Below are 13,046 nucleotides of genomic sequence, written 5' to 3' on the forward strand. Positions count from 1 at the left end.
CTTCAATGTTGTATTCAAATATGAAGAAGAAGAAGAAGAAGAAGAAGAAGAAGAAGAAGAAGAAGAAGAAGAAGAAGAAGAAGAAGAGGAAGAGGAAGAGGAAGAGGAAGAGGAAGAGGAAGAGGAAGAGGAAGAGGAAGAGGAAGAAGAAGAAGAAAAGGAAGAGGAGGATGAGGAGGAGAAGAAGAGGAAGATGAGGAGGAGGAGAAGAAGAGGAAGATGAGGAGGAGGAGGAGGAGGCAGAGGAGGAGGAGAGTCAAACATGTTTCTGATTTTAGTGAACTCACAAATAAACCGATAGCACTAGGAAGGAATCAGTTATTGGGTGCATTTGCCAAAGCACAAATATGGAAACCCCACTCTCAGCTAGATCTACAGAAATCAAAGAAATTGTAGTAGAAGTTCCTCTACCCTGACTAGAGAAAGAGATCTGCCAGCATTCCCCTCCAACCCCCTCTGATATATTTCATTCTGCACAAGGGGCCTAACTGGGTTCTTACAAACCCGATTGTGAACCAAGATATGGGATTCAGAATCATCTCCACAGCTCTAGAAAAGTTAGCTCCTTGCTCTTGTCCCAGAGAAGCAAACTAGCCTATCATCACCTCTGAGCTGGAATCCAGCTCTGACCAGGTTCCTGTCACAGAACAAGTCCCCTGTCCCCAATCCCCCCCCCCCTTTGGCTTACGGATATACAGGATGCCAGCAAGGTTCACCCGGGGTCATCACACTCTCTTTAAAGGCAAGATGATTCATGGATGGGTGGAGGAGTGTATTGAGGGAAAGGAAGTGCTGAGCAGGAGAAGGGGTGGAGCCTCGCAATTATGTAATTGACTTCAGGAAAAGCTAGCCCCGGGAGTGGAGTGATGGGAGCCTATGCACCTACTATTGATATTTAAGTTCCAACTTTTAAAGCAGAGTTGGGAAGAGAAGCAGATCTCACAACTAGGTTGCCTATTGCAGTAGAATGGATTCCACGCCCATATTACAATTACAATGTATTAATTTCTCTTAATACCTGAAAAAAAAAGCAAAGCTCTCCCTACCCGGTACCCGCACCCCTGCATAGCTGGTAGAATAATATTTTGGCTGCAGGGGGATGAAAGTAATTTGTCTTTTTCTACTTGATTGGCTGGCACTCCGGCGAACGGGGTCTTTTAGTCTGCATGTTCATTCTGTAGTTTAGAAGAGAGTGTTTGTAATTTACAGTTCTCTCGTCTGAGTGCCATTATCCCCGTCCTGTCAGAAGGTAATCTGTGGCAGGATGGATAAAGCAGAAACAGGACTTCCAGTAGCAAGCCTCCAGAGATTTTTAGGCTCCTCCCACTCCTGGCCAGGGCTGCCAGCCCCACTTCCAGCCCTTTGTAAAGGGCCTCGAACCACCTGACAATCCCCCTCTGAAACCTTGACGTTGACAGTTTCTTCTATGAACTCTGTTTTTTTTGTTTTTGTTTTTGTTTTATGTCAAAAAACCAACCAAACAAACAAACAAAAAAACAAAGGAAAGCTTGCCAATGCACTTTTCTGCGATGCTTCCTCTTTGGAGGCAAGCTTGGTAAATTCCTCACAAAGGGATGTTCTTAAACTCTGACCTTCATTCAGATCAGCCTATTCTGGCCAGTATTTACTCAAGAAAAATAAAGTAGCTACAAGAGCTTGCAGCCATGTATTCTCGTGTCATGAAGTCAGAAGGACAATGATCTCTCCTGTACCTTCCCAGGAGCTGATTTTTCCTTCTGCAACCTGACGTGGTCCCCTGTTCGCTTTGGACAAACCCTACGTTGCACTATGTGGAGCCCTAAGCATAATCCATCAAGCAAGAGCCACTGTCTTTAAGTTCAAAGGATGGTGCCTCTGGCTTGGATTTTAATTTAGAAAATGGATTTCTTTGGAGGAAAGAAAAAAAAAAAAAAGAAGAAGCTAAGTTGTTAATGAAACACTAAAAATAGAGTCCCAAAAGTTCCCAGCCAATAGCAAGCAAAGTTTAACCCATGTGTTCTCAGCCATAAAAAGTTGTCCTTCTTCTTTTCCTATGAAAAGAGCTGTGCTCCTTAGACGATTATGGCCACAAGTTATGACAGTTAACAGGCCGTTCTCTCATATTCAATCTTGTTCCAAGTGGCATTGATGTCATTGATCTCTAACTTGCTGACAAAGTAATAACGGTTTAAATAAAAATTTTAAAAAAAGCATCCCGTTTCCTTTAGAAGTATCTCAGTGGGCTGGATTTATTATACATTAAAAACAGATTTTCTTTTGATAGACTTGGTGAGTTTTCTAGTCAGAAAAAAATTGTGTAATTTTCTCGTGTGTGCATGCGTAGCTGTGTATTTGTGTAGGTTAAGGGTCAATGTTTGGTATTTTCCATAATTGCTCTGCATATTTTTAAAAATGATATTTATTTGTTCATTCATTCATTCGTTCATTCATTCTCTCTCTCCTGTGTAGGCAGGTGTTCTCCTTCACTTCTTTTAAATCATGAAGCATTGTTTTAAATGGTTGATGTTGTTTTTGTTGTTGTTGTTGTTGGTGGTGGTGGTGGTGGGGTGTGTGTGTGTGTGTGTGTGTGTGTGTTCCAGTGTACCATTAGCAAGTGCATGTGTGGACAAGAAGTAAGTTTGTGGTTCTTCCTTTCCACTGTGTAGGTCCCAGGAATTGAACATGTATGTCATCAGTGTTGGTGGCAGACATCTTTATTAGCTGATCCATCTCTCTGGTCCACAATCTGACGTTTGAGATAGCGTCTTTTTACTGAACACAGAGCTCATGAGTTTAGCTACATTGGCTGGCTAGCAAACCCCAGACACCCTCCTGTCTTCACCTCCCCAACACGGGTATGCACCATCAGACCTGGTTTTTCACTTTGATGTTGGAAATCTCAACTGAAGTCTTCATGCTTTGAAGCAAGTACTCAGTCATATCCCAAACCCCAAATAATGTAATTTTCATTATTAATCCCCCAATACAGGTGTCTCTAAAAGGTACCAATCCCAGACCATTTAATCACAAATAACAAACCCCCAAATCAGCTGTAATGCCAGAATGGTTTTGCTTTCTAGCACACAATGTAGGTTTCCCCCACCAGGTGTGAGCTCCCTTCACAGAGACGGAGTCACAGATGCGCCTAATATCTTGCTTTACAGGCCCACAGTAGATCTACCAAGGAGACCATGTGTGCAGATGAGTCATGGAGAACATGTCACATGGAGAAGGAGGGCACTTGGATGAAGGGAGAAAGGAGATCACCAGCTACTAACTACTGCATTACTGTAGAAAGCCATCTAGGATCTTGAGTTGTCCAATTGTGGGCTGTCTTAGACTAAATCCCACGTTTCACCAGCCCCATTAGCTATGCTATTGGTAGCTGGCTATGGAAAACATTCAACTGTGGGGCTGAAGGAGTAGAGAATTTGCCTGGCATGCTGAAACTCTGGGCTCAATTTCTTTACACGGTAAACAAAGAAAAAGATATATCTATATATACTTATGTAAATATAAACATATATGTGTGCTTATGTGTATATGATTGCTTGCATATATATATATACACACACTTATATATACATGCATGTATATATATTTATATGCATCTGTATATATGTATTTGTATGTTATTTATATGTTTCATTTATCCTAATACATGGTCAATATACATATTTTCATCTCAACATTTAATCAATACAATAATTATGGAGGTACTGCATATATGTATACACACACATATATCATACATACAGATATCTAACTAAGCCTTTAAATTTTGAATTTAAGTATATATCATACTTAGAGTGCCTCTCAATTTAAACAAGCCAAGTTTCAAGAGCTCAAAGGCTGTACTGGACGATGTGGCTTATATTAAAGCATTCATTTTGTTGTTTATAAAATTACTGTTTTGTTTAGTGTGGTCAGATATGAGTACTGCTGAATGATAAACTGGCAGCAAATACTGAAGTGCAATGACTTATAACCAAGGGACCTTTTTTCTGTGTCCCTGGGGACCTGAACCCAGGACCTTGCTGATGCTAAGCAAGGGTGATGTCACTGAGCTGTATTCCATACCTTCATTTCATTTTATTATTATTATTATTAATTTGCTTACTCAGTTTACACACCAATTACAGACCCCTTCCTTCCAGTCCCCCCTCACAATCCCCTCCCCCACCCCTTGCCTTCACCACAGTTTCACTCCATTCTTGAATAATGGTGATGTCATTGGTGATGTCATTACATCCTCAGGAAGCCTGGCCTGCTGCAGTCTGGTAGATGGAACACACGGTGCTGAAGCAGGTCTGTAAGTGTCTGTAGGCTGTACACAGAGCCTCAGGACTTAGCTAGCGTGTGGCCCAGTGACCCCAGAGTCTATTGTCTGGGCAGCTTTCACTTTTGTTTCTACTTTGCTTTATTATTCCGGTTTATTTCTCCCCAGTCTTATTTAGGAGTCCAATCTCAGCCAAGTTTATTTGTTCTGTAACCACTGAACTGTATTCCATTGCTCAGCTTTTCAAAGGACATATAGGATAACACCCTTTTTTGTTAGAACACGGTTCACGGTCTGGCATCGGTATTTCCATTAAGAATTCAAACTTTCCAGGATTATCGCATAGCCATAACAAATTGTTCCAAGCAGAAACTTGGCATGCACTTCCCTGCCGTGGGAGGAAAGACATTTTTAACAGTTCTAAAGAGATCAAAATAAATAAATGATTACCACTCCGACTTTGAAGGTCTTTGGTAGATGGGGCACTTGGGTGTGGCATATTTTGTTTTCAGGTTTGGTCTGGTTTACAGAGGTGAAAGGGTAATATCAGCTTGCAAGACTAACCTTGCTCGAGAGTTATACAACTGCCCTCTTACCTCTCACCACTGCAAACAGTGTAGTCTTTGACTCTCAGTGTCTTCAGCATTGCATGGTGTGTTTCTGAGAGGCACTGGTTGTCTAGCTGTGAGCGTCTGGATCTCACCCTAGCGAAAATTTACATTTTCAAAAGATAAGCCTGGTGTTACTCTTAAGTTCTTGGTAGAGCACAATGTTTTCCTCACTGTGTATTCTCGGGGCCTATGCATTATATCCTAGATGCTCACAGAGAGCTGCTGAGGACTGACAAGGACAGAAACAGCACCTGAGAGCTGAGACAGTTTCTAGTTAGAAAATCCCATGTAGCCTCCAACTCACTGTGTAGCTAAGGTTAGCTTTGAACTCCAGATCCCTCTGTTGTCACTTCCCAAGGTCTGGGACAACAGGACCAAGGTTCCAGGCCTGGTGCTCTATTCTTAATCTCTTACCCAAGTGCCCACTTATCAGCTGGAGGTTGGTGATCTGTGGCTGTCATCCCATCACTCCTGAGGTTCTAATAGGAGGATTGGAAGTTCTAGGCCAGCCTGGGCTACATATTGAAATCTGCTCACAATTAATAAGTAGATACTTACTCAATATCAATGAGGCCTCTTCACTGTGTAGCTTCCAAATGTCTGAGCCTACTCCAGGGAAGTATTTAAGGATATATATATATATATATATATATATATATATATATATCCTTATATTCTCTCAGGCATGGTTGTCTCATTTTGAAGAGTTATTTTTATTTTTATTTTTTTTGACTAGAGAAAACTAACACTTCATGGGCCTTTTATTAACAAAGTTTTTATCATGTTCATTTATTTACTGTGTGGGTGTATGCAAGGGGGCCACTCTGGAGGTCAGAGGATGACTTGCCAGAGTTGGTCTGTTCTTTACCACATGGATTTGGGAATTGAACTTGATTCCCCATTCTTGGTAACAAACATTTTAACCTCTGAGTTATACCATCAGGCCAGGAAGTCCTCTGTGAGAGAAAGCGAGAGAGTGTGTGTGTGAGTGTGTGTGTGGGGGGGAGGGAGGGTGAGAAGTACTTAAGACAACATCTCCTGTATCTTAGGCTGGCCTTGAACTTTTAAGCAGTTCAGGAAAGATGCTTTGGATTTCCCCATCCTCCTGCAGGGATTACAGGTGTGTGCGGACACACCCAGTGTGGTGTGAGCATCAAAACGGCTTCTGTGCATTCAGGCAGTAAGGTATCTTTTCTGAGCAGGACTTCCGAAGTCCACTGGAAGAATGCAAGCCTAGAACTCAAGATGAGTGTATCTTTTATTTTATGTAATTTGCAATCTGTTCAATTATTTAGTTGCTGTAATCTAGTAGGCAGTAAATGTTTGTTAGCTTTTTTTGTTTCGTTTGGTTCTGAATGACATAACAGGCTACTTCCAATGCAAACATATACTATAATTTAAAAGTCTGTCACAATTTCGAGGGCCCTGTGTACACTGGGTGTATTAAGCACGCTTGTGCTCCCTCTACTGCCTCAGAGAACACATTCATAGCCAAGACCCCAGCACACTCAGTCCTAGGGGTTTCCATAATTGGTGAAAAAGGGCTCTTCAAGGATGGAGAACTATTTCCTTCATGTGTATATATGGTCACCCCTCAATATGAGGGCTAGTTTTAGGGTCCCCCTGAGACACCCACATCTTAGACTGTACAAGCGTAGTGTTTGGATATGGAGTACTCACATCCTCTTACATGCTTTGGATTATAAGTAATTTAAGTTAACAGTGTAACTCTACGTTATCTGTAATCTCGAGGCTATTCATAACACCCAGTGCAATGGAAATACCCATTATTCTGTATTGTGCATGGAATAATGACGAGTGAAATGTCTACAGGCATTCAGTACAGATGAATACACACACACGTATATGTATGTGTATATATATATATATATATATATATATATATATATAACCAGAAGCTGATTAAATTTGAGAATACAGAGGTCCAAGTACAATGTGATTTTTTTCCCCATTGGTAAAATTAATTACTATAAAGGTAATTCACTGGAGAATTAGATTCCGTATATGGGGCCAAGTGTGCCGAGGCAGCGCCCCAAAGAACAGACCAGTGTTCTCCATGCTGGGTTGAGCCAGTCCCCAGCAGTTGGTTCAAAGGCAGACTCCACCTGCCTAGTGTGGGGTAGGATCCTTGACTCAGAAAAGCTAAAATCCCCCGGATGGTGGTGCTGCAGCAGCTGTGGCTACATTAACTACCGCACTTGTAAATGCAGAAGTGTGACAGAAGAGTCTTGTGACCTAATAGTTGCTAGACCATTTTGACCTTTCAAGAGTAGACAAGACAAAAATCAGCAAAACAGAGAGAAGGTGGGGGAACGGGGACGGGGGAGACACGTCTTGAGACTTGAGAGCGCTTATTGTAAGACAGGGAGGTCCCGAGCGTGGACCTCAGCACTGCTTACAGCTGAGCATCCCATGGGCCTGTAACCTCAACTTGGAGTGGGAAGAGACAGGAGGCAAAGACTAGGTGTGCTGGTTTCCAGCCTAGTCTAGAAAATATGACCCTTTAAGTGTAGGTAGAGACCTTGTCTCAAAGGAATAATCAGAAAGTGATAAGAGGACCCTTCTCTCTCTCTCTCTCTCTCTCTCACACACACACACACACACACACACACACACACACACACACACAGAGGTTAGTACCTTATTTTAAATATATTTAATATATATTAATACATCTTATAGATTAATATACTTAAGATATATGTATCTTTAATATATATCTTTAAAAAATAAATAGAAGGTACTAACATTTCTTTTTACATTAAATAATACATAACACACATCAGGAACAAGGTTCAGCAGGGCCTCCTTCCTCAATTTTGCTTCATTACAGAGCTCAACCGAGTCTTGTACAAACATAATACCAGATTTGGGGGTAGGGGCCAGTGCTATATAGCTGCCACCTTGAAAACCTTGTTCTTTTTCCATGGAGGTTTTATTTCCATAAGAACTTTTGCTTTTAGAGAGCCTCTCCTGTTCCTTCTCAGATGGTGCGTTTGACATTTTGTCTTCAGGAAATGAAACATCTCAGTACTCAAGCAAGGAAACTGCTCTATGAGAATTATGTATGTGTTGGACCTTGCAGGAAGCAATAGCTGTAAGTGTGTGTGTGTGTGCGCGCGCGCGTGCATGTGAGTGTGCACGTGTGTGTGTGTGTGTGTGTGTGTGTGTGTGTGTGTGTGTGTGTGTGTGTGAGAGAGAGAGAGAGAGAGAGAGAGTGTTTATGGCTTTAATCTTAATGGCTAGGAAAGTAAACAACACATTTCTTATTAATTATTTTTACGGTGTGGATAATGTACATATTTAGCTTTCTTCGGGGAACATTTAAATTAATCGACTACGTCTAATGTGAATTATGTGTTTTAATATGTTTAAGGTTGTTAAAATAATGCAAATTAACTGCTTGCACCAACGTAATAATTACAATATTAGGGTTTATTTTTTCCCCTTGAAAATTTTCTAAATGTAAGATGTCTAAAAATAGAGTGGAGGTGGATTGGACAGTTTGCAGATTATGAGCTGGAATAAAAACATCTCAGTTACGCCAAAAACATGGCAACCAATATTTTCTGTTATAAAAATATTTTAGATTAAATTTGTTATTTTTTTATATGAAAGCTGTCTGCAAGTGAAGCGAATAACAGAGGCTTTGTCGGTTTCACAGGCCAGCCGTAACAATACCTGTAGCACAAAGCAGACGCCTTTCCTACAGGCAGCCAGCGGAGCGTCTGCTCCATTTCAAAGACAGCTTTACCAAGAGGGAGCTAAAAGATACCAGTCAGTTAAGCTCTGAACTGTTAACCTTCACCTGGATAAAGCTCAGGAGGGAAAACAAAACTAGACAGAGCCCCGACAGGAAGCTCAACGTTAACCGTCCACTAGAGGCTGTAATGAGACCAACAATGTCACTTTAGCATATGAAGTCTAATAATCACGGATCCTCAAGTGAACAACACAGTTTATAGAGAGTGGGGGTGGGGGGGGCGGTGAGAGGGAACAGTTGTAGTTCTATTTAAGCAACCGTGGATGTGTGCACGGTATTTCAAAACCTGAGAATAGATAATGTGTCCTACACCATACACACACACACACACACACACACACACACACACACACACACGCCACTGCATCTCTTTTCTTTTTCTTTTTCTTTTCTTTTCTTTTTTTTTTTTTAACTTCTGAAGTGCCGGCTCCACAATACGTATAGTAGTTTAAACGCGCACACATTTCTCTTGGTGATTCTGTACGCTGCTTCAGACAGTGACTAATTGTTGGCTCATATGTAAACGGAGCCAAAAAGGTCTCTCAAATCCGGCTTAGAGTCAATAAATAGTAGTGGCTTCCAACGAGACCAAGGGATCGAGTTTCCAGACTCTTAGTTCTAAGCACCTGAAAGAGGTCAGATGCTGGCCTGACACCTACTGGTCTTCAGGAAATATCTGCTGCAAAGAGAACGCGGCACTGAGCGACCCTCTTGGGGATGTGATGGCTCTTCTTTCGGGTGCCACACCTGTTGGCAAGGTGAACTCCAGAGAAGAGTCCTTCCCTCCGAGTTTACGCTTGGCTGAGGTGTAGCCGGAGGGGGCCGGGTAGGGACTCCACGTCTACGTTTAGCCACGGGGACAAGGTGGGTGGGGAGCGTTCCTTCGCCTTGGTTTCCCGAGAACCACCATCGACTGACTGCTCAGTGCACAGGTTACCTCGCTTGCGATGAAATGAATGATCCACAGTTAGCCCTGAGGAGTGAGTGAGGTCGGTTACCAGGGCTAGCTAGAGCTGAGGCGTTCCATGCTCACAGCAGATTTCGAGACCAGCAGAATTTGAAAGGAGGACCGGGAGGTCGCCAGCTTGTCCAGGCAGGAAAGGTGAGGGTGCCGGTGCAATCCGGGGAAGCCTGAGAACTTTCCCGAGTTGCAAGCCAAGGCAGCAGGCGCGGGCCTTGCCTCGGGTGACGCAGGGCTAGAGGGTTGGAGGGTTAACAGCGAGGATACAATGAGTCCTCTTAGATGCTCACCCGGGGGCACCAAGGGCACTTCGTAATTAGAAATCAGCCGACTTCCCCGCCCCCTTGGGTATTTTACCAAGTAGGAGCCAAAGCCTGACACCCGTCGCTGCGAGTCTCCCAGGTTGCCTGAGTTGCACCCTGCACTCACCCTGTCCCCCTCCAACTAGGTTGCAGGGAGCCGGGGAGGCGCGCGAGCACCGATCGGTCACCACTCCAATGACCTCATCGCCCCAACTTCCCCGCCCCTTTCTCAAACCTGGAAGGCACAGTCCCCTCCGGTCGGTGTCCGGGATCCGGAGCCACAGTTGCGGAGAGACAACCCGGTCTCCCCTGGAGCGAGCGCCGCTCCAGCCCGGGTGCATAGAAGGGTTAAGGGCGCGGGCCGGCAGCCGCGCCGTGCGCTCGCCGTGCTCTGTGCGGCTCGCCCGGCCGCCTGCCAGAGGGTGCCTTCCCCCCCCCCCCCCCCATGAAGTCGGATCCTTGAGCTGCGGCGGCGGCAGCCAACTGCTCCATATTTGGCTTCTATTACACATTTACATACTGGAGCGAGCGAGCGAGCGCGAGAGAGAGCGCGAGGGAGGGAGGGCGGGCGGAGGGAGGAGGGAGGGGAGGGGGGAGGAGGAGGAGGAGGAGGAGAGAGCAGAGTATACCGCAGACATCATTTCTACTACAGTGGAGGAGCCGTACAGGACCTGTTTCACTGCAGGGGGATCCAAAACAAGCCCTGTGGAGCCGCAGCTAGAGCTACAGCAGCCGCAGGACACTGTGTCTCTCCCTCTGTTACCCCTTCCCCACGCAACCCCAGATCCATTTACACTTTACAGTAAGTGGCTATTTTTTTTCCTCCTCTGATTCTTTCTCTCCCCCTCCCCCTTCCACCCCGATTTAGATTAAAATCACCTCCTCCCGCACCCCAATCCGCTCTCTCCGGAGAGGGGCCAAAGAACATCTAGCATACACCCCCCCCCTCCCCCAGTCTCAATGGGCTGCACGGAAAACAGCTGGAAGAGGAGCGAAGGAAACCGACGCGTCCTGGTGTGTGTGTGTGTGTGTGTGTGTGTGTGTGTGTGTGTGTGTGTGTGTGCAGGCGCGCGCGCGAGTGTATGTGTGACTGTGTGTACATACACCAGTGCCCGGCTCCAGCCTCCCGGCTCGGGACCCCCTATGGGAGCAGGAGCGGCTAGCAAGGGGAGCAGCTAGGGGCTGGGTGGGCGGCTGCCAGGAGAGGGGGCGCGCCCGGGCGGGGGGCGCGGGTGGGGAGAACGGCGGCGCCCCGCTTCGGCTGCTGCCGGTCCGGCGGCGGCGAGCGGATAGAGCCCGGTCCTCCTCCTTCCGTGTGGCGCAGGGGGAGGCGGCAGCCGCGGAGGGTCGCGCTGCCCTCTTCGCTCCTCTCCAGTCCCCCCTCCCGGTTGGGGGCGGTGAGCGCTGCGGGGGCTCGAGGGAGGGCTGGGCTTCCCCGCCCGGGGTCGCCTAGCTTGACAGAGGCAACCCCGATCTTGGGGTCTCCCCGCCCAGGCCAGCCTCTCGGGGCTAGGAGGGGGCCAAGAGGGGACTTTGCGTGAGGCTAGGGGCACGGAGAGGTGGCGGCTCAGGGGGCAAGGGCGCGCGGACCATCGCAGCGCAGCGGGAGAAGACCGGCCCTAGCTGCAGCTGCCACCGCCGCCCTGTTGGTGCGGCCGCTTCCTGATCCAGAGCAGCAGCAGCAGACGCCGCCGCCGCCGCCACCGCCAGAGCTGGAGTCGGGAGCCCGCGAGCGCCCCGGCCCGGCCCGGCGACTCTGCCGGCGCCCGCAGCAGTAGCGGAGGAGCTGCGGGCGCTGCCCTGCGCCGGGACTGCTCTGCTGCGAGGCGGCAGGGAGGGTGAATGAAGACGGGAGGAGGGGAAGGAGGAGGTGGCGGCGGAGGAGGCGCTGCGGGGATTGGGATGTGCCCCGGAGCCCCGCGGCTCGTTCACTCGGGGCCCGAGACGCCGCCACTGCCACTGCCGGGGCTGCCGCCGCCACTGCCGCCGCCTCCTACGTGGTTGCAGCCGAGCGCGCAGGCCGGTCCCGCAGGGGGCAGGGAAGGGGCCGGACAGGCGGAGCGAGAGGTGAGGCGGGGTCGGAGAGGAGGGAGTAAGTGCGTGTGAGTGTGTAGGTGCGTGTGTGCGTGTGTTCGCGCGCCGGGCGGGGGCCAGGACCATCGCGATGGGGAGCTGGGGGTGGGGGTGGGGGTCCACGGTGGTCCCTTGGCTGACCCTGCAGCGCTTCGACCTCCCTTGAGCCGCCTCCTTCAACTCTGTGGCTTGTGCGCTTTCATTTTATTTCAGACCACGTAGAGAGCTGACTGCAAGCGGTGAAACAATTCAGGTTTTCTAGGGAGATTGAGCAAGGACCTTAGTGGTGGGGGGGTGGAAGTAGGGTGCTGATCTAGACTCTGCCAGGGGCGCGGGGGGTGGGGTGGGGGGAGGATCAGGGGTCTAAGAGGATGGGGTTTAGTTCGATCCCGTGGCTGTCCTGTTTTGTTTTGCTTTCTTGCTGTATAATCCTACAGATAAGAGGGTAATATAAATACTTGGGGAAGGTTGGGAAATTGCTGAAGAGTAGTAAGGGCGGAAAAAAAAAAAGAAGCCAGTCGGAAGCCGGTTATATAATGCGCTATGTGGCTAACAAGAAAGGCAAGCTATTTTTATTTTGTTTACCGTATGTTGTGCAGTAGGAACTCCTCCAAACTGGTTCTGTCCCCGAAGAGGTTTCTTAGTTTGTCAGAGAGAGCGAGCCACAGGATACAATTAGTAAAATTAGAAGACCCCACACCACCTACGGAATAAAAAGTAATGCTTTAGAGTTCTCACCTCACATTCTGCCTGGTATGCAGGGGAATGTGTGTATGCCCTAGGTTTCCCTGTAGCAGCCTAGTAGTGTCATCTCAGTGACATTTCTGTTTTATAATGCGAGCTCTTCTTAATATTTAAACAGCATTGCTATAGATCGTAGGCAACAAGGTAGTTACATGGTGGGTATTTTTAGGCGCAGCTGGTTACTTTTTTTTGCAATAGTGTTTGCTAAACCATGTCTGTTGGGCTTTTTGAAGAGCCCTGCCATTCCTAGAAGCCCGGGTTAAGCCTACCCTCTGGTTTACTGATGGTGGGTGGGTAGCTAAGACAGTTTGAT

At 47.0% G+C, this 13,046-nt stretch overlaps 1 protein-coding gene across 10 annotated transcripts in view; it reads left to right on the plus strand.

Moving 5' to 3' along the window:
• Window positions 1-10,522: 10,522 nt before the first annotated feature.
• Atxn1 (ataxin 1) overlaps window positions 10,523-13,046 on the plus strand; it is a 405,898-nt gene continuing 403,374 nt past the window's right edge. For 8 of the 10 annotated variants that reach the window (XM_029468382.2, XM_029468383.2, XM_029468379.2 and 5 more), the window contains exon 1: window positions 10,523-10,718. The gene's annotated coding sequence lies outside the window, so the exon portion shown is untranslated. Of the gene's footprint in view, window positions 10,719-11,774; window positions 11,984-12,135; window positions 12,181-13,046 lie in introns of those variants that run through there. The other 2 variants (XM_029468373.2, XM_029468374.2) reach the window with 2 other exon arrangements.

This window comes from Mus caroli, unplaced genomic scaffold, assembly GCF_978045245.1.
Source record: "Mus caroli unplaced genomic scaffold, Mus_caroli_1 scaffold_15, whole genome shotgun sequence".
Taxonomy (NCBI): domain Eukaryota; kingdom Metazoa; phylum Chordata; class Mammalia; order Rodentia; family Muridae; genus Mus; species Mus caroli.